Source organism: Myotis myotis, unplaced genomic scaffold (genome assembly GCF_014108235.1).
Source record: "Myotis myotis isolate mMyoMyo1 unplaced genomic scaffold, mMyoMyo1.p scaffold_m19_p_9, whole genome shotgun sequence".
Taxonomy (NCBI): Eukaryota; Metazoa; Chordata; class Mammalia; order Chiroptera; family Vespertilionidae; genus Myotis; species Myotis myotis.
The window spans coordinates 87,667,858-87,693,958 of NW_023416401.1; the positions used below are offsets into that span (position 1 = coordinate 87,667,858).

At 51.0% G+C, this 26,101-nt stretch overlaps 1 pseudogene; it reads left to right on the plus strand.

The window, feature by feature from the left end:
* The first annotated feature begins 20,864 nt into the window (after positions 1 to 20,864).
* LOC118662507 lies at positions 20,865 to 23,512 on the plus strand (annotated as a pseudogene).
* The last annotated feature ends 2,589 nt before the right edge of the window (positions 23,513 to 26,101 follow it).

Sequence of the window (26,101 nt, forward strand, 5' to 3'; positions counted from 1 at the left end):
TCTCATATTTTCCCTCTCCCTGGTCAGTGGCTTTGTTTGGAGCGAATCTTTTTTCTCTTCCTGATAAACAGGACTGACTACGGTTGACTACAATTTTTTCAGCTGGCTGTAGCTTCAAAGATTGGAGGGTTTTGAATTCCAGGCTTTTAAAGTACTTTCTAAAAAATGTTTGCTCTCAGACACACCTCTAGTAGATAGTATAAATATGAATTTCATCTTCAAATAAAAGAGGGCTTGGGAGGTGTGCTGCAGGGAGTAGTTATCAGTGGGGTCAGACCAATGTGGACGGTTTCCAGTGGACCATTGCAATGCACTGAGCAATGGCAGAGAGACTAGCGTTGCCAAAATCCAGCCACTGCTGCCAAATATCCATGGGAAACAAGAACCAAGCCCTGACCGTGAGCCCCTCATGGAGACACCAAGTCATGAAACTCAAACTACCCTAGGAGGCAGGTGTCAGGATTACTGAGGGAGAAGCTGAGGCATAGAGAGGTTACGTAACTTATCTTGGGTCACACAGCTCCCTAGTGAAGCTGAATCCAAATGTGATTTGCCTCCAAAGCTGCCTGCCTCCCCAGAGTCACTCCTTGTACCGAGGACTAACACTCTGTGAGCAAGCAGCTATAAATCAAGACCAACAAAATACCTACTTTGAAATGATTCAATGAGATAAAGGGTATGAGTTTCTGGTAAGGGATTTCTTAGGAAACATTTGCCCATTTTCTGCCTCTCCCAGCTGGCAAGACACATCTCTAAATGCCAACAAAAAAACAATTCACACAGATTAGGGTTCATATTGAGCACTCATCTTGCTTATTGGTCATGTGATCATAGATGAGTCATTTAACCCTGAGTCTCAACTTTCCTCATCTGGAAAATGGAGCTAATGGCAGTGCATGCCCATGGGGCTGTGGTGAGAATGAAGGGAGAAAGACAAGGAAGTACTGGATAAATGTTATCTATATTAAAAACAAACAAACAAACAAAAAAAAACAAGTAACAAGGCGTGGAACCGCAGAGGTTGGCTGGTACTGGAGAGCACTACGTGTCTTTACGGAAACAGGAATTTCTCGACACGGCCTGAAGACAGCCCCAGATTTACTCTACTGGCATTTGCTTTGTGCCAGGCAGTGTGCCAAGCTCTGCCTATGAATTCACCCAAGAATTTTGCTAGGATTCTCTCACTTAACCTTCACAACTCTAGGAATAGGTTCAGTTTTAAGGCCAGTGCAACAAAGCCCTCTCCACTTCCCCAGCCCAGCTGTCCATCACTCCACTGTAGTCACTTCCTGACACATTTCTATTGGCTAAAGGTGTGGTATCCGCTCCTTTGTGCCCACTGCTGAGCGGCCTAATACCACCACTGGACAGCACAACCCTGGCCCCTTTGCTGCTTAGAAATGATTTAATAAGACTCTGAGGAAACCTCTGAGGTTCTTCTACCGCTACTCCCTCCACAATACAGCCTGCGGCGTTGCTGTCAGAGGTGAACAGGGGTCAGGGTTCTTAAAAAACACACCAAATCCCACCAAGCAGCCCAGCTGCAACCTGTGCAGACATGCCCCCAGCCCCACCCCCCAGCAGAGGAGAAGCAAATCATGGATTCCTACAGTTCCGCCCCCCCCACCCCACCCCACCCCCCCTGCCCAAAAGCACTGGTCTGGTGAGATAGTCCAACCTCAGTTGGGTCAGGAGACCCAGGGGGCTCTGTGTCATGTTAATGAATCATTTTAATAAAGGGTTTTAACAGACACACTCATCACCTTTTGTGCAACCAGGCTTTTCTTTTTTGTTTAAATAAAATGGTTAAGTAGGTAATAAACTCTTATCAGCTCCACCACTGCAGGCTGGTGTCCCTCCAAACCGTCAATCATCTCGGAGGTTATTAGCGTCTTGATAAATGAACAGTCAGCCAGGGTGGGGGCCTCTGTCCCACAGGAGCGAGGAAGAACAGCTGGTTCTCTGAGCCCAGAGAAATGTCTGCGCACCACTGCCGGTCTGGTTGGAGGGGGCCCAGCTCCCACCCACTGGGCCCCCACTCCTGTCCACCTTGGCTGCAGTGCCAGCCCCAGGATGGGCACTCCCCTCTTCCTGCCACCCCCTGCCCTCTCTGTCAGTTACACAAAGGCCTCTCATGTGGCAGGCACTTCTCTAGACCTGGGCAACCACAGAGGAGCCAGATGGTGGCACCCTCATCTCCACAGAGGGAAAGGGCTCCCGGGGAAGCCAGTGACCCGGCACAGGGCTGGATGGTGCTATGGTGAGCCACAGGAAGAGGCTGGGCAGAGCCTGGCCCAGGGGTCCTCTGTGAGGAGGTGCCATTCATCTAGGAGGCTGGGGGTTCTCTGTACCAATGTGGCCAGGTCACATTTCCCAGAACCCCCTTCTCTGTGGGTGTGCGAGGAGGGTGGCACTCATTTCCTGGGGCTGCTATAATAGGGGACCAAGGACTAAGATGGCTTAAAGTGACAGAAATGTATTCTCTCCCAGTCTGGAGGCCAGGGGTCCAACATGAAGGTGTGGGCAGGGCTGTGCTCCTACCTCTTCCAGCTTCTGGTGGCCCCAGGTGTTCCTTGGCTTATGGTGGCATCGCTCCAGTCTCTGCCTCCATTTCCACATCCCTTGTCTTCCTTCCATGTGCCTGAGTCCGAACGTCCCTCTCCTTTCAAGGCCACCAATCCTAATGAACTAGGAGCCCCTCCTCTTATGTGACTTCATCTTTTCACTTCTACTAATCACATGCATCCACATCAACTTATTTCTAAATGAAGTCACACTCTGAGATCTGGTCTTAGGGCTTCGAAGTATCTTTCAGGGGGCACAACTCAACCCATAATAGGGGGCCCCATAAGGAAGATTCCTGTGTGAGATTTGGAGAGCAGGTGGAGCCACAGAATGCTGCGGCTCACACACATCGCTCACCTGCTGGCTGACAGCTCCGGCACCAGGTGACCACCAGGCCTGCCACTGACCCCTCCTCCGGCTCCTCCTTCAGCTTTGACTCCCAAACAAAACATGTGTTCAGCTCCTGGAGAAGCGCCCAGTGGCTGCGGGACCCTCGTCACCATGGTCAGAGAGAACAGGAGTGGGCACAGGTCCAGTGCGTCCTGGTGGGCTCCAGCTCAGGCCCATGGGTTCCGGCATATTCCTGCTGCCCCCGCTTTACATCCACCTTCCCTTCCCAACTACTGTCCTCCAGTCCTCCTGACTGCAAGTGCCAGCAGCTGCCCAGGCCTCCTAAGACCCCTTTCTGTTCGGTGCTCTCCTCCCAGCCGCTCTTTTCAGAGGAGCCCTGGGCTGCTGCTCCACCTGCAGAAGTAGGAAGCAGGGAGCACCTAGATGCAGATGCTGCAGCCCTTAGCCAGTGACCGAAAGCCCTGTCCCGCCTGAGTGCCATTCACAGTCCCTTGCTCCCTGAGGGATCCTGAGCCTGGCTTTGTGGATCCTGAGCCTGGTGTTGTGCCTGAAGCCACCCCCAAACTTGGCTTCCTCCGCCCCTGTCCAGCTGGGCACACGTCCTCAGTAAACACAGGCACCACAGGCACATGCTTCAGAGGACGCTAACAGAGACACTGCAAAGTGGTTTCAAACAGCAGGTTAGGGGCAAACTGTGCTCAAGTTCTGAGAAGCCCACACTGGGGTTATCAGCGTGTCAACCTGTGTGCCTTTTGAGCAGCTTCTCCATCAGGCCATGCCTTGCGTTAGTGGGGCCACACGGGGCTGGAGGACTGACAAAGGAGACACCTTGACCCACAGGACCAGTAGGTCCGGTCACACAGGTTGCCCCACCCATGGGACAGGTGGGGCCTGAAATCAAGTCCACTAGCTCTGCTGGGAGGAATGGGTGCCTTTTCTTGATTTGGAAGTAATTTTAGAGTTGCAGCAAAGTTGCAAAAACAGTAGAGTTCTGGTTGTCACTCACCCTGCTCCACCCCCCCACCCCCCCCACCCCCCCATGGCAACATCTCACACTCAAAGCACAGGGCGTCTTTTACAAATTCACAAATTCAGCAGCTGGGCTCCACCCAGAGTGAGTGGGTAAGTCAGGGATGGGGCCACAGGAAAGGGTAGCCCTACCTTATCCCCAGGGAAAAGGTATTCCAGGAGGCAGGAACAGCTTGTGCTAAGCCCTCAAGTGACAAGGCCGGCAGTGCAGCTGGAGCTGGGGTGTGTGGGGACTTGAGGGGAGGCACGAGGGGAAGGTTTGTGGCCTCCAGGTCCACTGTGCTGAGCAAGCAGTTTGCACTGAATGGTGCAGGGGACGTGGGGCGCCTGGCCCCACAGCTTGCTGTCTTCACTCCAAGAGAGGGAGGGAGTAGGCAGGCGGTGGGCGAAGACATGCCCAAGAGGAGCCACAAGAATCCACAAAGCTGGGTGCATAGGACCCGTTCCCAGGGATGGGGTTACATTCTAGCTGGGACAGCCATAGGCCTTTCTGATGTAGTAAAGGTAGTGGTCTTGTCACTTGATGGCTTCACAGGCCACTGGGGGGAGAGGGGCAAGCCATCCCCCAACTCCTCTAGGCCACCCCCAAGTCCAGCATCTTCCTCGGCCCCCTCTCTATCCCCCCAACCATCCCAACCACCTTCCTAAGTGGCCAGGAAATCGTCCCTGCCCCAGGTTCAGGTCCACTCTCTTCCTCCGGGAGTTCCCGAAGGAGCTGTCTCTACATTCACCGCTTAGTCACCCCCACTCCGCCTGGGGCTACCTTCCCTCAGAAACAAGTTTGTCTCCTTCCTGATAAGCCCCAAGGGGAAGTCTGGGCATCTGGGAGACAAGGTGCTGATCTAATTGGCTGAGTAAAGCAATTGACACTGAGATATGAACCACTGATAGGCCTCACCTGGAGGTGGGTGTCTTCAGGCCACAAAGGGAGGCTGAGGATTCCAGGCCAGTGTGCAGTGGGAGGACCCCAATGGGGAGGCACAAAGGTGGCTGCCCTAGAAGTGCTAGAAACTGCCAGAGGGGCCCACCTGGATGGGGAAGGGCCACTCCCATCTTGCTTCTTCACCTTTGCAGGGATTCTCTGCCCCCACCCCCTTCCTGCTAAGGGACATCAAAGCCTCACCCTGAGGAGGAACTCTGCTGAACACTGTGCCCAGATCATCCCAGTCACCCCCACCCCCACCCCCAACCCCGGACCTCCAATGGCACTATCACTGCCATCCACTGATGACACCAAATCAACCATCGACATATGCAGGAAATGACTGGGGAGAAGGTCACCTGAGCAGCCCAGGAACCCCTTGGGTGGCCATAGAATTCTTAAGACCATTTCCATGTAAATTTTCTTTCATTTGAAAATTAAACAGATGTCAAAATCCCAAATCCCCCTGTACCAGCTGGTGATCTTAAGCAAGCATTTAACCTCTATGGGGCCTTGGTTTTCCCCATCAGTAAAGTGGGCAGTAGGAGCTCCTGCCTCGTGGTGGTCGTGAAGATTACAATAGGTGAGGGCTCCGAGGCTGAGAGCTCTGGTCCTGGGGCCCTGCTGTTGGAGAACAGAGAGACTGGGCTCGTGGGCAGGAGAGCGTGGATCCCATCTTACTAGAGGTCAATAATGGAATATGACTCCAAATTTAAAACACACTTTTTACCAGCTGTGTGACCTCAATTACTGCATCTCTGTGCCTCAGTTTCCACACCTGTAAACAGAATAACTGTCTATTCCAGAGATTGCTGTTAGGATTACATTAATAAGCGGAAAGCACTTTAGACAATGCCTGGGGCCTGGTAAGTGCTTGGTTAATATCATATCTATTATTTGACCCAGTGATTCTACTTTTCTAATTCCAATGTTAATTTATGATTCCTCAAGTGCCATGCAATATATGCACAAGTACGTGTAATAACAAAGAATTAGAAACCACCTGGGTATCTACCCACAGGAGAGGAGAAATGTACTATAAACAGACTCTGCAGGTGTTAAAACAGAATGACTTGATTTGAAATCATGTTTAAGATGTGCCTAAAATTAAAAAAAAAAAGATTAAACAATATACATAAAGTTATTCCATTTTTATTTAAAAAATACTGTCAGGATATGCCAAAAAAATTCTAAAGGTATTTTCACAAACTACTCATTTCTGGGAAAAGGGATTTTCTTTTTACATTTACGTTTTAATATTTTTCCAATGAGAATATGGGATTTCTGTAATCTAAAAAGAACAATATAATAATAAAGACACGTTGACCTGAGAGCAGCCGTAACTGCATTCCTCAGAGGACAGCACAGACTGAGCCACTCAGAGGGGGTGAATGACCCGTGTAATAGTCTGACTCCAAAAGGAGGGAGCCTGGCTCCAGGGTCAAATTCCACTGCAGTGACCTGGAAAGGGCTGTCACAGAACTCTGCAAAAGGAACCTTGGTGCATCGAGTGTGACTTTGACGTAGGTGATCTGTGCACCGGGCTAGGATATGCTTTGCTATTCAGAGGTGCTGGCAGGCAAGGAATAAGACCTGCAGTGCCTGTGTCAGCACACTGGCCACCTAGAAAGGCCTACTGGCTGCTCAGACCAGGGAGAGTTGGGCTCTGAGCTAACAAGGCTCTTCTACCTTGGGATAGGGCTGCTTCAAGGTGAGAGAGGAAAGAGCAGACAGGGACAGAAGGCGAAAGGGGTCATAATCTTCCTTTCCTTCCTTCTCCCTCCGACACACTTTCTCTCCAGGCCATTCAGAACTCATGAGATGGCACAGAGCTGTCCAGGCTATAAGGTATATTTAAAGCGAGTGTTATCACAGGCTGTCTATAGGCAGGCCTGTGTGCAAAGCACTTCATAAGGCTCGCTTTATCTCCTGAACAAGCCTGTGGATTACGTTATTATTCCCTCTTTACAGTATAAGTGAAGAACCTGAGGCTCAGAAATTTAAATAATTTATCCAAATCATGCAAATGGTAAATGGCAGAATTTACAAATTTGGAACGTGTACATCTTTTTGTACAAGTTAGCCTTTTTGCAAATTGTGAAAGCTGGAGTTTCTACTCATTATATTTTGAAACCATCACAACACAAAACAATAAATAAACCAACTGACATCCAAGCATGTCACTGATGCAAGTTCTTCGGAGATTCATTTTGTCCAAAAAATATAGGGCATCCCAAAAAAATGAATACACACTTTCATATCTGATAGCTCAATTGATGTTTCTTTCTTTTCAGATTTAACCCACTGAAGTTAATACTTATTCAAAGTGTACATACATTTTGGGGGGACACCCTGTATTTATCAAGCATCTTCTGCATACGACACACTGTTCAGCTGCTCAAGTCCGGGGATGCCTGCTGGTACTTCAGACAGTGCCTGGCACCTGAAGGGAACCACATCTCTGCCAGTATTTCTAAAGGAGTGAACAAGTGAACCGATGAATGTGAATGACAATTTTTGTCATGTGCTTTCAACTCCTGTGTCTAAAGTCTGGTAGATGTGCTGTTGGACGAGTTGGGATATAGACTTGTCCTAGAAGACAATGACAACACATTTTCAAAAATGTAAGTGAGGGAGCCCTGGGGGGGTAGCTCAGTTGGTTGGAGCATCATCCTATACATGAAAAGGTTTCAGACAGAACCTAGAGACAGAACCTGGCTACAGAACTTGGATAGAACATGGCAAGAGAACCTGACTAGAACCTGGTGACTGAACCTGGCTGGAGAACCTGGACAGAACCTGGCTGGAGAACCTAGCGAGGAAACATGGCTACAGAACCTGGCTGGAGAACCTGGAGAACCTGGCTGGAGAACCTAGCAAGAGAACATGGACACAGAACCTGACTGGTGATCCTAACCAGAACTTCACTGGAGATCCTGACCAGAACTTGGCTAGAGATCCTGGCTAGGCTGCTGATCAACTGAACGCTGTCTCCATGTCATTCCTTCTTCGCTGACTCCGTCCACACCTTTGGGGACCCCTGGACCTGCTGGGGTTGGACCCCAGCATGTGACCATGTGTGGATGATCTAGTTTTTGTATCTTAGTGTCCTTATCTGTAAAGCAGGAATGGTAATAGACCTACTTCTTGAAATTAAATTAGGTAATCTGAGTAAAGGACTTAGTTTAGGCTGGCATGTAATAAGCATTCATTAAATATTAACCATTATTATAATGTACCCTTTTATGGAAATACTAGAGGCCCAGTGCACGAAATTCGTGCACTGGGGGAGGGGAGGCTGGTCCCTCAGCCCAGCCTGCACCCTCTCCAATCTGGGACCCCTCAGGGAATGTCCGACTGCCAGAAATCCCCACAGGGATCGGGTCTAAACCAGCAGTCAGACATCTCTCTCACAATCCAGGACTGCTGGCTCCCAACCGCTTGCCTGCCTGCTTGATCACCCCCTAACCACTCCCCTGCCAGCCTGATCGATGCCTAACTGCTCCCCTGCTGGCCCGATTGCCCCCAACTGCCCTCCCCTGCCGGCCATCTTGTGACCACATGGGGGTGGCCATCTTGTGTGAGAGTGTAACAGTCAATTTGCATATTACCTCTTTATTCTATAGGATTTGTCAGTTAATTCATCTAGCCATCTTTCTATTGATCTATCCATCTTCTTCTTACAGTGGTTCTGATTAGTCTCTTTTGTCCCACTTATCCTCCCCACCCCCACCCCATTCTCCACTCTTCTGTGCCCTGCTCTGTACTCTGGAAGGCTGACCTTTACATACAGCATTACTCAAGGCCCCTTGCCTTCCAGCTTCTGTTTGGATTTGGCCCACAGGAGGCAGCAGCAGGAGATCAGTGGGTGGTAGGAGAGAGAGGTTGGGGTATGAATTCCCCAAATAAAAAAAAAAAGAAAAGAAAAGAAAAGGTTTCAGGTTCGACCCCCAGTCAGGGCACATACCTAGATTTCAGGTTGGATTCCCAGTTGGGGAGTGTATGGGAGGCAACCAATCAATGTTTCCCTCTCACATCAATGTTTCTTTCTGTCTGTCTCTCTCTCTCTCTCCTTTCCTCTCTCTCTAAAAGCAATAAGCATATCCTCAAGTGAGGATTTAAGAAAATGTAAATGAGTGAATGATATAACTCTCCACCCTAATCCTATAGAACCTTGATCTACTACCCTAGTAAATTTCAGCATTTATCTAAAACTTTTTACAATAACATTTAAACTTGGACTTCCTTATGTTAATGTCTGCAAATTACTTTGAAATAATTCCAAAAAAATTACATGGAGTGATGGGTGGAGAGAATGATGGAAAGATAGATATGACAAAAGCAAAGTTTAGAAAAATGCTAACTATAGAACCTAGGCCATGGGGATATGGGTGTTCTCTGTACAATTTTTCCAGTCTCCTATATCTGAAAATTTTCATAATAAAAGAAAGAGTTTAGACTTTCTTATGAAGCAGCCTCTTACGGAGTGTTCCCGTAATTACTCATGCTGACATCTCTTAATAAGCTAACTCAGTGGTTGGCAAACTCATTAGTCAACAGAGCCAAATATCAACAGTACAACGATTGAAATTTCTTTTGAGAGCCAAATTTTTTAAACTTAAACTATATAGGTAGGTACATTGTTATTAACTTAATTAGGGTACTCCTAAGCTGGCCTTTGCTAAAAAACGTCCTCAATCTGATTGAGGTATATTCACTGAGGTCGACCCCTTCCAACTCTCCCATCCTCAACTCGTGCATGAATCGCGCGTGCCTCCCCCATGCCGTGTCTCCCGTCGCCCAACCGACTGACCGACACCTCCCACTTCTTCCAACGCCACTTCTTCAAAATAGACTCGCCCAGGCCGAAAACCGACTTCTGCGCATGGGCCACGAAGTTTCATCGCACTGTACATGCACGCCCGCACGTGGTATTTTGTGGAAGAGCCACACTCAAGGGGCCAAAGAGCCGCATGTGGCTCACGAGCCGCGGTTTGCCGACCACTGAGCTAACTAATCATAAAGTCTATTTTTTATCTTGTGACTCAAAAGAGCACATGAAATGAAAATGAAAAAAATGCCATCTGCCAACTAAGCCAGATTCAGACTTTCATGTGAGGAAAATAAATTGTTGTGCTGATAGAGAACAATTAGTAAATTCTTTGCATTTCACTGGAGGTTGAGAGGAGGGAGGTGCCACAGTGGAGACTCTGACATAGGTCACCTTGTCCTGGATTTGTATCAGCCTGACAATGTTCATTTGGGATGTGAAGATCAGCAGACAGAAATCTCATTTTCCTTAGAGTTGGGAAGGCCTATAGGGGGAGCTCTCACACCCTATGTTAGTGAGGGAGTCCACCCAAGGATATTTTTTCCATTGATTTTTAGAGAGTCGAAGGGAGGGAGGGGGAGGAGGATGGAGAGGGAGAGGGGGAGGGAGAGGGAGAGGGAGAGGGAGAGAGAGAGAGAGAGAGAGAGAGAGAGAGAGAGAGAGAGACATTGATGCAAGAGAGACACATGGCTTAGTTGCCTCCTGCACACGATCTGACCTGGGCTGGGGATGGACCCTGCGACCCAGGTATGTGCCCTTGACTGAGAATAGAACCTGAGACCCTTTAGTGCCAGGCCAACGCTCTAACCTCTAACCAGCAGGGCAGGAACAACTCTTAATCACAGCTCTCCCAACTTCCTCTTCTCCTTAATAAGTTTTCTCTCCTTTGTTTCTCTGGATTTGCACTTGGTTCACCATGAGATCAAATGTTCTGAATTGCAATTCTTTGTTTTTCCCAAATAAACCCGTTTTGCTGAAGAAATATCTGGCCATTTGTTTGTGTGAGATCCACAGGGTGCACAGGGCTGGGGAAGACCTTGAAAGCCCTCAGCAGACAGTCCCCGCCCGGGGAGCAACAGGATGCATGAAAACCTTTTGTTTCTAAAACTCCTCCTCCAAAGAGCCTTGTGCCTCCTGGTTCCCAAGATTAATAATACTTAACCAAGGAGCTCATCCTTTTGCCTAACCTAAGTCTTAAATGCTGGGGTGTGGATGGCTGGCTCTGGATGCCCCCAAGGATCCCCAGCCTCTGATATTCACACCTGTGTGTGATGTCTTCTCCTAGAGTGTGGGCTGGCCTAGGACTTGCTTCTGACCAACAGAATGTGACCAAGATCAAATGAGGCCTACCCCAGTGAGACGCCCGCCTGCGTGGCCAGGTTTTAAGAATATAAATACCACCATCAGCAACTCAAAGGCCAGGGCTAGGTGATTACTACCCCTCATGGGCCCTGAGTCTAAGGCAGGTTTCAGCTTGCTACGCAGGGCGTGGAGCTTCTCTTAGGTGAGGCTGTAGCAGCCTCCCCTTGCAGGGGACATTTCATCACAGCCTAAGGAATAGAGGCACATGGAAACTATGCTGTCTTCTCCGTTCTGGGCTCAGCACTCTTAAAGCAGAAATGGACCTTGCCAGGCCAGCATGATTCAGTGGTTGAGCATCGACCTATGAACCAGGGGGAGGTCATGGTTCAATTCCCGGTCAGGGCATATGCCCGGGTTGCAGACTCGATCCCCAGTGTGGGGTGTGCAGGAGGCAGCCAATCAATGATTCTCTCATCACTGATGTTTCTATCACTCTCCCTCTCTGAAATCAATAAAAATATTTTGTTTAAAAAAGAAGAAATCGAACTCGGTCAATGAATGGGCAGTAGGTGGAGGAAGCCAGGGACTTCATACCTGAATGTAGCCTGGGAATGAACGGAATAGCAAACTCGCCCTAAACCACCACTGGGGATGCTACTGGGTTAGGATGTGTATGATGACAGCTTTTTCCATTCACAGGCACTCTTCAAATATCCTGCTAGTTGTGTAAAACGCTTACCACCACATGACACTGAGGTCACACCCCAGCTCGTGTCCTTGCATAACTGGGAATTTTCTTGGAAGGACATGGAAGTCAGTCCAAGGCATTCTGGAAGTCAGGAAATACAGTTTTAGGAGCTGGGTGTAGGCTTTGGAACCACTCCTTCTGTAAGGAATAGGATCTCAGTGGTGGAAATGAAGCAGGTTGCCGGTAGAGAACTTTTTTTAAGTGCAATGCAATGCTTAGCAGAGTTATCTGTGCAGCTGTCTCCTCCCCATATTAAACTGCAAACTCCTTGAGAGCAAGGGGGGTCTTGTTTGGCTCAGTCTGCTTATAAGCTTGCTTAGTTTCCTAATCAGATAAATGGGGATCCTAAGGTTCCTGCTTGGTAGGGCTGCTGTCAAGATTGGTAATGCTGCCCTTGCTGAGCCTGCATCCTTGTAAGTGTGGTACATCAGTGCCTCATTCAATCTGGGTGGCATCCCAATGAGACAGGTGCTACAGGTACTACTATTATCTATTATCCCCGTTTTACAGATGAGGAAATCGACACAGAAGGGGCTGAGGAATCTGCCCAAGATCACAGACCTAACAAGTGCTAGGGACAGAACTGAACCCAGGTGGTTGGACAGTGGAGCCCAGCTTTCTGACCACATGTCCCACAGTTCAACACAATAATTGAGGTGGAACACACACCGGACACAGCAGTCCATAAACTGTAGCACTTAATCATTATCTGTGTCCCGCATGGTATACCACACACATCATGGGACATCCCCTAATTAATATTTAATGAATAAATGTATGCAACTGGTCAAATACTCGCTGAGTTCCTACAATGCCCAGGGTACTATACTAGACACTGGGAATGAAGCAGCCAAAAGAACTGCAAGGCCTCTGTCCTCCTAGTGCTTCCAGTGGGGGGAGACAGGCAGCAAACTGAGGGTCAGATACAGCAGCGGATATAATATTAGAGGGTGATATAAAGAAAAGAAAGTTGCCCAAAGCAAGAGAGATGAACAAGAGCTGAAATGATTTATAGTTTGTTTTAAAATGTGGAATTTTTAGAATGGGAGGGGCAGTGAGAAAAGTCCCAAAGGGAATATATTTGTACCTTTCTTACACGTTGGTCCTATTAAATAGCAGCAGGAAAAGTTGTAATAGGGGTTCTGAAATGGCAATAGGGAGATGGTTGATGAGGATAGTCCAGGGGGTAGGGACATTCTACCACACCCCACACACTGGCTTCCAGAGCCTAAGGCACAGTGTGAAGACAGGAACCAGGCCCCCAGCAGAGACTGTCCCACACGCACCTGACCCGTCCCTTTAGCGGGCCTGGGAGGAGGCCTCTTGAAGCCTACTCTTGGGTGAGTGGCAAAAAGATCAGCACAAATCTAAAACCCAGTGTCATTCATCTGCGACCAGCACGTAAGAATCTATAACCCCAAGATGGAATATTCAATGGGGTCAAAATGGAGATGCTGTCCCCCCAGTTGCAGCCACTGGACACAAAGTGAGAAGCCAATTGAGACAGGAATTTACAAGCACATGACAATATGGACAGCTTCCCTGGTTGCAAATAATGGGAAGGAGGGTGGGTATTTCAGAGTTGCAGATAACTGGGTGAGAAGGACAAGAAGACAGATCTGTGTGCAATCATCTCCTGACACTGAGTCAGGCGCACGAGCCGTGTCCTGCCGGGGGCGTGATGTGCAGGCTGACGGAACTCAGCTGCGGCCTCCCAGCTTCTCTCCCTTCTCTGGAGCCCCCGGGGAGCTCGGTGGTGACTTCATTAGTGTCCAGTTCTAGCACTCCGAGGGAATCGGCTGCAGTGTCCAGGTTGAGGTTGGCCAAGGAAATCTGAAGAGAGAGCCAGCGATCGCATTTGCAAGCAAACAGAACAGCAATTTCTGGCCCAGGGTTTCTGGCCCAGGGTTTCCCACAGTCTGTGGAATTCTGTTAAGTAGGGTGATGGCCAAGCAGGATAGCAAAGGCCAGCAGGGCCACCTCCACCTGACCAGCACCTCGCCTGTGGGCTGGCCAGATGAGAAGACCCCCACAGAGGGCAGGGGCTACACCATGTGAAGTCCCAGCAATGGAGGGCTTGCACTGACTGAGGTGGGCCTCTGAAGAAGGGGGAGTGACAGAAATGTGAAAGGGAAGCCCAAAGTTATAAAAATTATCAAAACTCCCCCAATCAACTCAGATCTGGTAGGCAAACAACAGGCCCCCAAGCCAGGGAACCAAAGAAGTGTCAGCTGTCATGGCTGAGACCCTGATGGTCACACCTGTCCTTGGCCTCAGCAGCTGGCACGTGGCTGGCCTGGCCATCCCCAGAAGAAATCCATCCTGACAAGAACCTTCTCATTTTAGTTGTGAGGCATCTGAGCCAGAGGTGTTGGCTCTTCCCTGCCTTCCTGGGGAGCGGATCAGGACCAACCATGACAGAGGGAGAAGAGACAACATGAGGGCCCTGAGCCAGGATCACCAGGGGCAGAGGGTAGCATCACTCTGCAGGGTTTGCTGATCAAACCTAAGTGCTTCCAGCTGGGACGTGCAATGGTAGGTAGGGCTCCTGTCCCAGGAGCAGTGGTCTTGAGCAGGGGAGAAGGCCTGCAGCTTGGGAGACAGGCCTGCATTCAAGTCCCAAGTCCACCACTTTCTTGCTGGGGAACCTGGGGAAGTTCTGTAACCTCTTGAACCTGTTTCCTGCTACATAAAATGGAGATAATAAAAGCCCCAACCTCCAATGACCTTTACGAGGACTCGGAGACAGCAGGCACCGAATACCAACCAGAACCTCAGATGGAGTATGTGCTTGGCGACGCCTCTCATTGCCGAGAGCCTTACTGCAGTTGCTGTGTTGAAGAGCTTCCATGTTCTAGGAGTCAGAGGCAGACATGTATCAAGTGCTTGTAGGTCCTAGGTTCTGTGCCAAGGGCTTTACATTGTTACAGTATTTAATTCTCACAGAAACCTATGAAACAGGGACTACTATTGCGTCAGAATACATATGTCTGATAGCAGATCACAGGGCAGTCAATTAAAAGTGAATTGAACCATGAGGAAAGTGGCTTTTTCTACCCAAATGTCTACTAGTAGGCGGTCTCCATTGGGATCAGTGTCCCTGTGACCTCTTCAAGGACCCAGGCCCTTTCCATCTTCTTGCTCCCCAGCTGCTGCAGGCCAGCCTGTCCCCGCATGGTCACAGACACTGCTGCAGCTCCAGGTGTCCTGCAGATGTGACAACATCCTTGTGGGCAGTGTGCACTCCTGTCCTGCTCTCTTCGTTAGGGAGGGATGCCTTTTCCTTAAGCTGATGGCACAAAGGCCCGCAGGTGTCACCTACCAGGACTGAGGCATAAGGCCTCCACTGAGCCCCATGGTTCCCTAGAAAGGAGCTAGCTGGAGGGTTCATCTTCCATGGTGGGAGTTGGGCTTTGCCAGCAAGGAGAACTGGGGGAGGGAGGCAGTCAATAGCACCTTCTAAAATGCTAACCCATCCTTTACAAGGAACAAATGAAGGCACAGAAGAAGGAAGAATATACCAACATCATAGGTGGCAGACCTGGAGTGACTCCAGACCCACAGCCTGCCTCCCTACCATGTATTTTCCTGAATTTACCTTGTCTGGACAACATGCTAATGAGTTAACTGAGAAGGTCTGAATTGATGGTAGTGTTTCTTAACGAAACACACTTGCTCAATAGAAAAGCAGGCACTGGTGAATAAACCTGAGTCCTGGGACCCGGCAGGGATGCTAAATGGTAATGAAATAATTCAGTTCAAGAGGTTGCCCAGCCTCCAGCACCACCTCTACAGGCAGGATTAACAAAACAGTCCCAGAGCAGGTGTGCATGGTTTTCAAGGTCGTTAGAAGAAAACAGTGCATGGGATAGAGAAGATACTGCTTCATTTGCTGCTACCTCCACACAGGGACTACGGGACAACTCCCACTTATGCAACTTTTGGCTGACAAAATGTGAATGTAAGTGATAGGTGGCACTTCTGAGTGTAGCCACTGCCACTAAGTAATTCACCACATCCCTTCCTACGGCCACTGCCACTGCAACCATGAGAACACAGAGATGGAGCCTCGGTCAGCCTGGGCCTCTGAGTGACCATCAGAGCCTCCCATTGATGGCATTATGTATGTAGCATGAGGGAGAGAGAGATGAACCTTCGTTGTGCCCAGACATGGAGAGCTGGGGCTGTTTGTTACTGCAGCATAATTGAGCCTGACACCAAAGTCCTTTGTCTCAGAAGTGCCAAGGAAATGGGGGAGCAAGCCACAGGACGATGTGTGGGAAGAGTATGCAGGCAGAGAAAATAAATGGTGCAAAGACCCTGGGCAGGTGTATTTCAGCAACAGCAAGAAGGCCGAGTGGCTGGAGCAGCTCCCTCAGCAGGAGGGTATCAGGAGATGGAGTTAGAGGTGTTTGCTGGAGGGAAGAGGGATACTTATAATGTCCTTGCAGGCCATTGTAAGGACAAGCACAATGATTATAAGTGTGTGGCGAGGGGATGGTCCCAAAGCAACCAGCACATCTGTCCTCCCTCCCATTCCTGTGTCTAATACTGCCTTTAAAAAGTACCAAGGAGAAGGTGCAGCAAGGGTGCCCACCCCACCCTCCACACGGGCAAGGGGCTGAGCATCCTGTTCAACCCTCCCCCACCCCAGGGTGCTCCTCCTCCCTGGCTAGGGACCTTCCAGCTGGCCTCAAGTTTGGCTGCAGGTCTTCGTTTGTTTGGGCCTTGGAAAGACTTTGCAAGCTGCTCTTGTCGGTGTCTGTCTGTTTATGAAGATGACTCTTGCATGAGCCTCCCAGGACTGTTCTGCTGATGCAAGCATCTGTTCAGCTGAGTCTCTCTATTTATTTCTCCAGTAAACAACCAGGGAAGAGGCAGTGTTCTGTGGTATTTCCACAACTCCCACTGCCAGCGCCAAGATCTAATAGGATGCAGAGACGATGAGGGCAACATGAGGGCCCGATGGTCTGAGCAGAAGAGTGTCAGGCTCTGGAATCTCCAGGCAGAGGCTGTATCTTTGCTGCAGGCACCCATGGCACCCATAGTACCCATTTGCCCCACCAGCATCTGCTCGCTCTTTTGCTACTCACAGCACCCTAGTGACCCCCTAATGAGCCCCAAAGGACCATCCCTCCCTTTTCTCAGTCCAGGGAATTTCAAGGTAGGCCTGAAGCCCCCTGCTTCCAGCCCCCACCCTGCACCCACAGCCAGGAACAGGTCCATTGCTGAGCCCTGACCACTGAATTTCCTCTCCTCCCTCTGGCCTTTACAATTGGCTCAGCAGCAGTCATATGATCCAAGGTGCACCAATGTGGGTCATCCCATGACTTTGAGGGGAACTTTTAGAAAAAGTGAGGTCTCCCTGTTCATACTGCTAAGATGGCAGGATGTGAGCTCACACTGTTGGTGATCATCTTAGCCACCATCTGGGGGGAGCTGCCTGAGAATAAAACAACACAAAAGAAAGCAAAGTGGATGGATAGAAAGATACAGATTTCTGAAAGTAATAATTGAGCCCCTAGATCCAGCCAAGCCTGAAGTCCATGGATTTGGGAATCAAATAGTTTCTGTGGTTTCCTATCACTCACAATCAACAGGGTTCTAACGAATTCACATGCACACATCAGTAGATCAATAGGAGGAAGTGGGGTGTGGTGGCAGAATGAACACTGGGCAGGATGGAGAACGAGAGAAGGCAAGTGTGTGAGCAGAGGGCAAGAAGGTCTGAGAGTCACATGCTTATGATGGTTTTGTGTCCCTCTCCATAAATGCCAAGTCTTCCCCACAGCCTACATGGCCTGTAGGATCTGGCTCATTACCTCTTAGGCCTCATTTGCACTTTTTCCCTCTTTCATCCTCTGTTCTAGCCACATGGCCTCTGTATCAATAAATTATTCAATGTAGCAGTTAAGAATGGCACCTATTTATTAGCTCACAGTTCTGTAGGTTGGAAGTCCAGCACAGCATGGCTGTATCTTAGGCTGGAATCAAGGTGTTAGCCAGCTGTGCTTTTATCCGGAGCTGAGGGCTCTCTTCTGAGCTCATTTCTGTATTGGTTAGAATTCAGTTCCTTGTGGTTATAGGACTGTAGTCCCCATTTCCTTGGTGGCTTTCAGCCCAACTGGTGGTGGGGGGACGGGGGGGAAGCATCTCTCAGCTCCTCCAGGCCACTCTGTCACATGGCTCCCTTTGTTATCTCTATCCAGCAATGGCACATCAAATATTTCTCATGATTCCAACCAGAGAGAACTCCCTGATCTTAAAAGGCTCACCTAATTAGGTTAGGCACACCTGCCTCTTTTTTGCATCTTAAGGTTAACGGACTGGGGACTTGAATTACAAATTCAGAGTCCCTTTACAGAAGCACCTAGATTCATAACTGGGAATAACCAAAGAGTGAGGATTTGGGGGGTCAGCTTTAGAATTCTGCTCACCGCAGCTTCCTTGTTCCACAAACATTCCAATCAGGCTCCCCCTCAAAGCCTTGTACATGCTGTTCCCTCCTCCAAGAAAGCTCTGGCTACAAGTGGACTCTTGAATCACCCCCTCGCTTCATTTAGGTCTCCTTACAAATGCCCTGTCCTTGAGTAGCCTCCACTGACCATCCAACAGAAACATCGCCCCCATCGCTGTCCAGCCCCTTAACCTGCTTTATTTTTCTTCATAGTGTTTATGTGTGATTACAGATTAAATAAAGACTGTCTCCCCCGCTGGACTATAAGCCCCAGGGACAGGGACTTTATTTTGTTTGTAGAGCCTGGCATAGAGTAGATGTTCAATAAATATTTGTTGAATGAAAGGATGAACATGTTTCTTAAATTTCTTAATGGTCTTAAACAGTCACCCTGAGGTCTTTCTCATGTTTATCTGCCAGCCCCAGGCTCCATGGGAGGCAGAGGAAAGCTAAGACTGAGAGCTCACGCATGGAGCCAGATGGCCCAAGTTCATATCCAATGGGCCCACCCCTTTACCTCTCAAAGCCAGATTCTTCATCTGTAGCACAGGGAGAATATTAGGACTATCTCAAAGGGTGTCTGTTTGAACTAAATGAAATAATCCAGGTAAAGTGTCTGGCTCCCAAATCAGAACCATAAGATGACACCATTTTACACCCTCAGATAGGCAAAAAAGTAAAAAACACTGACATTATCAAGGGTTGGCAAGGGTGGTTGTGACAGGGACTTTCTTGGGAACACATATCACTGCAATCACTTTAGAGATTCCTTTGGCAAAGTCTAGCAAGGTGAAGATGTCCATGCCCTCTGTCCTACCGAGGAAACAAGTAAGGAATCTTCATCACAACACTGTTTGCAATTGGTCTACACACCTATCAATATATAATCCTTATATCAAAAGGGTATTACAACACAGACTCACAGATACAACCAGCAATAATACAGCATCAACTGACTGCCATACACTTAAGGAAGCACTTTACAAAAATAATTTCACCTCATTTTTCTCCTCACCTTAGGAGTAAGAATGAAGGCTTGGCAATGTGCAAATTACTTACTCGAGATCACACAACTGGGGAGTGGCAAAGTTCTGACTTGCACTCTGGGCAGAGGATAGGGAAGGGAGAGTGGGGGAGATGAAAGAGGAAAAGAGGAAAATGACAGGGGAGACAAAATGACATCATCAACACATCTTAAAGAGTATTTTCTCCTGCAAAACACTAAACACAGAGCTACCACACATGACCCAGATTCACTACCAAGTACATACTCAAGGAATATAAAAACAAATATCCACGAAAAAAATCAGTATATGTATGTTCACAGCAGCATTATTCATGAAAGTGGAAACAACCTAAGTATACATCAACTAATGAATGGATAAATAAAATGTGGTATATCCATACAGTAGACTATTACTTGACCATAAAAAGGAACTAAACATGGATACATATTACAATGTGGATGAACCTTGAAAACATGATGCTAAGTGAAAGAAGTCAGTCACAAAAGGTCACATGTCATATGATTTCATTGGCATGAATTGTCCACAATAGGAAATTCTATAAAGACAGAAAGCAGATCAGTGGTTGAAGGAGGCTGGGATAAAGAGAGAATGAGACGTGACTGCTAACAGGTACAAGGTTTCTTCTTGGGGGACAAAAATGTTCTAAATTAAGATTGTGATAATGGTTGCACATCTTAGTGAATATAATAGAAACCACTGATTTGTATAATTTAAAAGGGTGAGTTTTGGGACATGTGCATTATATCTCAATAAAGCTGTTTTTATTTATTTTTTAAAAATATTTTTATTGATTTCTAAGAGGAAGGGAGAGGGAAAGAGATAGAAACATCAATGATGAGAGAGAATCATTGATCGGCTGCCTCCTGCACATCCCCTAATGAGGATCAAACCCACAACCTGGGCATGTGCCCTGACCTAGAATCAAACCTGAGGCCCTTCAGTCAGCAGGCCGATACTCTATCCACTGAGCAAAACTGTCCAGGATATTTTTATTTTTTAATAATTCTTTATTGTTGAAAGTATTACATATGTCCCCTTTTCCCCCCATTGGCCCCATCCAGCCCGCCCCCGCCCCTCGCCTGAGACCTTCACCACCCTGTTGTCTGTGTCCATGGGCCATACGTATATGCATACAAGGACTTTGGTTTATAATATTCCACCCTCCCACCCTCCCCCACCGAGGGGAAGCTCCATGCTTCCATGTCTCTGGATCCACTCTGTTCATCAGTTTATTTTGTTACCTAGATTTCACATATGAGTGAGATCATGTGATACTTGTCTTTCTCTGACTGACTTATTTCACTCAGCATGATACTCTCCAGGTCCCTCCATGCTGTCTCAAAGGGTAAGAGATTCTTCATTCTTACTGCTGCAGAGCATTCCATGGTGTAAATCAAGCATGTCAAACTCACGGGCCGTGGGTCACATGCAGCCCACAACCAGTATTTCTGCAGACCAACCAATATAACAGTATGTAAAACATGGCTTAATAAAAATCTCATAACTTAATTTTTACAATATCTGTTATACATCATCTAATCTAATAATAGACAAAAAGGATAACTGACTGTACCTTCGCTACGCCTCCCATTGGCTAATCAGCATGATATGCAAATTAACCACCAACAAAGATGGCGGTTAATTTGCATGCGTAGGCTCCAAGTGGCGGAGTGAAGCCTAATGGCTCCGGGGCTCCCGGTGGAGCAGTGAAGCCTGATGGAAGCCCTGTGTGTTTATGCACCCTGGGGGTGCAGAGGTCCCATCCTAGGCGGAGGCCAATGGCGAAACTTCCAACTCCGAGAAGCGGCCTGGGGGCTGGAGGGCGGCTCCTCTGACCACAGTGCTGGAGTCCCGCCACTCCACCAGGAGAGGAGCAGAGAAAGGCCGGAGCCTCCCTCAAGGTGACCTGAAACCCCCACCCACACCAGGCAGGCTGCTGGGCCTGTGCATGGAGGACTCACCTCCAAGCCCAGTCGGTGGCCCTGCTACAGCCATGGCACTCCTGGGTGCAGGCCCCAGCAGGACGCGGGGTGGCGGCGGGCGCGCCATGAGTCCTGGGCTCCTTGCCTGCCTTCCGCGGCTTCCTCCTGCTTCAGGGCCTCACCATCCGCTGCCTCCTCCTCCCCAGTGCCCAGAGCAGCGGACCCACCGAGGGCACTCCCCGCTGGCCAAGGGGGTGAATGAAGTGGCGGGGACTCCCGGGTGAAGGGTGGCCCTGAGGAGGAGTCCCGACACCTCCACGCCCCGCTCCTGTTCAGCAACATCCCTGAGATGGCGCGCCTGCACCCCGGCGCCGATGGTGGAGAAGGAGTGGCGCACGCGGGCGCTGCTGCAGCCCAGGACCTCCTCAAAGGCTTCAAGATGTTCGGCTCCCTCTTCAAGCCCTACATCCAGTACTGCATGGAGGAGGAGGGCTGCATGGAGTACATGTGCAGCCTGCTGCGTGACAACGACCTCTTCCGGGCCTACGTGACGTGGGCCGAGAAGCATCAGCAGTGCCAGCGGCTGAAGCTGAGCGACATGCTCGCCAAGCCCCACCAGCAGCTCACCAAGTACCCGCTGCTGCTCAAGTCGGTGCTGAGGAAGACGGACAAGCCGTGTGCCAAGGAGGCCGTCATCACCATGATCAGCTCGTGGAGCGCTTCATCCACCACGTGAACGCGTGCATGATGCAGTGACAGGAGCAGCAGCAGCTGGTGGCTGTGGTGAGCCGCATCGACTCCTACGAGGTGGTGGAGGGTAGCAAGCTCCTGAAGGAATTACTGCACGTGGACCTGACCACGCCCATCCCTGGAGCCTCCCCGGAGGAGACGTGTCAGCTGCTGTTGGAGGGCAGCCTGAGGATGAAGGAGGGAAAGGACAGCAAGATGGATGTGTCCTGCTTCCTCTTCACAGACCTGCTCTTAGTGACCAAGGCAGTGAAGAAGGCTGAGGGGACCAGGGTCATCAGGCCACCACTGCTGGTGGACAAGATCGTGTGCCGGGAGCTGCGGGACCCGGGCTCCTTCCTCCTCATCTACCTGAACGAGTTCCACAGCGCCGTGGGGGCCTACACGTTCCAGGCCAGTGGGCAGGCTCTGTGCCGGGGCTGGGTGGACTCCATTTACAATGCCCAGAACCAGTTGCAGCATCTGCATGCGCAGGAGCATGCGGGCAGCCTGCAGCACCTGCAGAGCCTGGAGGAGGAGGAGGAGGAGCAGGAGGACGAGGAGGAAGATGAGGAGGGTCAGGAGAGGAGCACTTCCGCCGCCAGCTCCCCCACCATCCTGCGCAAAAGCAGCAACAGCCTGGACTCCCAGCACTGCGCCTCAGACGGCTCTACAGAGACCCTGGCCATGGTGGTGCTGGATCCCGGGGAGACGCTCTCCTCTCCCGAGTTCGAGGGCGGCCCCTTCAGCACCCAGTCGGACGAGATGTCCCTCAGTACCACCGCCTCATCTGTCACACCGACCAGCGAATTGCTGGCCCTGGGCCCCGGGGACGGCCGCTCCTGCTCCATGGACTCTGCCTACGACACCCTCTCCCCCACCTCCTTGCAAGACTTAGCGACCCCAGCCCCTGTGGTGGAGCCAGCGCCCGGGCCCCTAGATTTACCACAGGCCCCTTCACCCCCGCCCTCACCCCGCCTCCGCCACCGCAACCCCTGTCCAGCTGCTGCCCCGCCTGCCCCACCTGCTCAAGTCCAAATCTGAGGCCAGCCTCCTGCAGCTGCTGGCAGGGACCGCCACCCAGGGGGCGCCCCCAGCCCCTAGCCCCCAGCCACAGCCTGTCGGAACTCTGCTTGGCTGCCACAGCCACCGGCACTAGGACTCGGGGCTCCCCTCACGAAGCTGGGCCCTGCTGGAATTGCGGGGGCGCACCAAGCCCTGGCAGTGGCTCCCAGCCATCAGAGATGGAGGGCAGGACCACCTGCCTGACTGGGGAGCCCGAAGGGCCCTCCAGGAGGAGCAGAGAGCTGCCCTCAGGGACCTCCCCCAGGGTCCGGCCTGAGCCGCCCCCCGGGATCTCTGCCCAGCAAAGGAAGCTGATGCTGGCCCAGCTCTACCGCATCAGGACCACCCTGCTGCTTAACTCCCAGGCCCTGAGCACAGCATGGAGCCGCGCAGGCCTGGAGGGCGTGGGCGGGCGCACGTGCGCCTGGTGCAGCGTGATTTGCTGGGGAGCCACCCGCCTTCCCGGGCAGGCCTCAGGCCCGGCGCCCAACACGGAAGGGCCACTAGGCCCTGAAGGCTGCCCTGAAAGCCCACAAAGACAACCTGCTGCTGGAGGGCAGGCATGAGGTGCTCTGGGAAGATGCCGGAGGTAGGGAAGGAAGGTCATGGAAGGGAACAATTGCAAGTGGAGATCCCGAAGGTTCTGAAAGCAGAGGACCAGCTCCTTGCAGACCTGAACTCTGTGTGAGCCTCTTTCTTGGCCCTGTGGAAGCGGTGGGAGACACAGGAGGAGGTGATGGACCGGGGCTGTGCCCAAGGATGACTCGGGTAAGCAACGTGTGAACAGGGCCAGGCGGAGCAGGCAGGCCTGTGCGGAGCCCGCTAGAGTGCAGCCAGACCCCAAGGCGACCACCAAGCCAGGCCCCAAGGAGAAGCGAGCAGATGCCACTCCACTCGCTGGAGAAGACCATTGAGCAGAAAACTAAAGAAACCGATTTTACATCATTTCCCAGGTGGAGAACAGTTGGCATGTAAGCCCCTGACCAGTGCCCAGCCTCTCCTGTCTATCTCACTCTTAGGTACCATGTTCTTTGTTCTCTCTTAACTGCAACTCATTTTTAAACTAGATTGCTTTTAAAAGAAGACTAAATAAAGTTTCCCTTAAGTTATTTAGGCGGTGCTGGGGCTGCTGGGGGCTTGATCAGAGACACAAACCCGCAGGCCCGGCACCCAGCAGCCCCGGCACAGCAGACCCAAACCCCGCCATCACGGAGCTGGGGATGCTGGGGGCAGAATCAGAGACACAAATCTGCAGGCTCGGCACCCAGCTGCCAAGGCCCGCCACCTCGGTGCTGGGGCTGCTGGGGGCCTGATAGAAGACACAAACACGCAGGGGGGGCCTGTACCCAGCAGCCCCAAGGCCCACCACCTTGGAGCTGGGGCTGCTGGGGCCCTGAACAAAGACACAGATCCGCAGCCCCAGCACCCAGCAGCCCCAAGCCCCGCCATCAAGGTGCTGGGGCTGCTGGGGGTATCAGAGACACAAACCCGCAGGCCCGGCACCCAGCAGACCCAAGGCCTTTGCAGCAGCACTAAGGAGCAGCAAGCCGAGTGGTAGGAAGCAGCAAGCAGGTGGGCGGTAAGGAGGGAGGGGTCCTGGACTGCAAGAGGGCACAGGCTGGGCTAAGAGACCACCCCACCCATCCCTGGTGCACGAATTTCGTGCACCAGGCCTCTAGTCGAATCTAATAAAAGAGAAACATGCAAATTGACCATACTTCCACTACACCCACCAGCCCATCAGGAGTGAATATGCAAATCAACCCAACTAAGATGGTGGTTAATTTGCATACTAGGCACCAGTGGCCTGGGTCTGGAAACATCATAGGGCACCCAGGTCACTCCGAGGTAGGCCCTGTGTGGGCCCTGAGCAGCCTAGGAAGGGCCTGAGCCTGCAATCAGAGCCGAGGGGGCCCCTGCCCAGGCCTAAGGCTCGGCCAGAGGCTTAAAGCCTGGGCAGGGGCGGAGCCTGGGATTGGAGCAGGCTGGGGGTCCCCTGCCCAGGCCTAACGCCCTGACCAGAGGCCTGAGGCCTGGGCAGGCTATCAGAGCAGGCCGGGGGTCCCCTGCACAGGCCTAACGCCCCTCTGGCCTGGGCAGGGGCGGAGCCAGTGATCGGAGTGGGCTGGGGGTCCCCTGGCCAGGTCTAACACCCCTCTGTCTGGTGTAGGGGCAGAGCCTGTGATCAGAACAGGCTGGGGGTCCTCTTCCCAGGCCTAACACCCTAGCCAGAGGCCTTAGGCCTGGGTAGGCAATCGGAGCGGGCTGGAGGTCCCCTGCCCAGGCCTAATGCCCCGGCCTAGGCATGAGGTCTGGGCAGGGGTGGAGCTGGCGATCACATGGGGCTGGGGGTCCCTGACCCAAGTCTAATGCCCTGGCCAGAGGCCTGAGGTCTGGGCAGGGGCGAAGTCGGCGATCGGAGCGGGCTGGGGGTCCCCTGCCCAGGCCTAATGTACCCCTGGCCTGGGCAGGGGCAGAGCCTGCGATCGGAGAGGGCTGGGGGTCCCCTGCCCAGGCCTAACGCCCGGCCAGAGGCCTGAGTCCTGGGCAGGGGCCGAGCTGGGGATCAGTGTGAACTACAGAGGAAACACCTTTTCTGACCGTTCATTGGCTAAGCTCCCTATATGCCACTGGTAATATTCTTAGTAACTTGGGTAATAAGAATCCAAGAAGGTGATCTAGGTTTTTCCACCACACTCCTGGAGAGAAAAACGAAGGTCCGCTGCTGGAGGGCTAAGAAACGTCATATCCTGCCCTAGCCGGTTTGGCTCAGTAAATAATGCCTCGGTCTGCCGACTTCAGGGTCTGGGTTCAATTCTGACCAAGGGCTTGTACCTAGGTTGCAGGCTCCTCACTGGCTGGGGCCCAGGTCAGGGCTCATGCAGGAGGCAACCAATCAAAGTGTTCCTCTCACATTGATGTTTCTGTCTTTCCCTTTCTCTTCCACATTCTCTAAAAATCAATGGAAACATATCCTCAGGTGAGGATAAAAAATAAAGAAATGTCATATCCTATGAAAGACACATCTTGAAAATGCATAAAGTAAGTTGTCATTTTTTCATGGTGAAGGGACTGGAGTCCGTGTTGATGAAAACACCTTGGTGGCTGCGGTGACTGGCAGTGGCTGCAGCAGCGGGGTGATGGGGGTGGAGCCT